Source organism: Galeopterus variegatus, unplaced genomic scaffold, assembly GCF_000696425.1.
Source record: "Galeopterus variegatus unplaced genomic scaffold, G_variegatus-3.0.2 Scaffold12800, whole genome shotgun sequence".
In the NCBI taxonomy this organism is placed as follows: Eukaryota; Metazoa; Chordata; class Mammalia; order Dermoptera; family Cynocephalidae; genus Galeopterus; species Galeopterus variegatus.
This window is the reverse complement of record NW_007738911.1, coordinates 23,181-23,768: the sequence shown is the minus strand read 5'-3', so window position 1 is coordinate 23,768 and position 588 is coordinate 23,181. Positions and strand designations below refer to the sequence as shown.

Below are 588 nucleotides of genomic sequence, written 5' to 3'. Positions count from 1 at the left end.
TGTGGTCCCTTTCAGTCAGGTTTGGGTCTTTAAAAAATATGACATAAAAATATTACCGGAGCTTCAAAAAGAGCTCTGGTCCTCCTGGCTAAGGGAGCAGAGGAAATGGAGGCAGTCATCCCTGTAGATAGCATGAGACGAGTTGGGATTAAGGTCACCATTGCAGGTCTGGCTGGAAAAGACCCAGTACAGTGTAGCCATGATGTTGTCATTTGTCCTGATGCCAGTCTTGAAGATGCAAAAAAACAGGGACTATATAATGTGGTGGTTCTCTAGGAGGTAATCTGGGTGCACAGAATTTATCTGAGTCTGCTGCTATGAAAGAGACACTGAAGGAACAAGAAAACATGAAGGGCCTCAGAGCTGCCATCTGTGCAGGTCCTACTGCTGTGTTGGCTCAAGAAATAGGTTTTGAAAGCAAACTTACAACACACCCACTTGCTAAAAATCAAAAAGATAAATTGAAGTCATTACAGCCATTCAGAATCATGTGGAAAAGGACGGCCTGATTCTTACAAGCCGAGGTTCTGGGACCTGCTTTGAGTTTGTTCTTGCTATTGTCGAGGTGCTGAGCAGCAAGGAGGTGGC

General features: G+C 44.7%; 1 pseudogene; it reads left to right on the top strand.

Moving 5' to 3' along the window:
* The first annotated feature begins 42 nt into the window (after positions 1 to 42).
* The window catches only part of LOC103581323, a 4,770-nt pseudogene continuing 4,224 nt past the window's right edge, over positions 43 to 588 (top strand).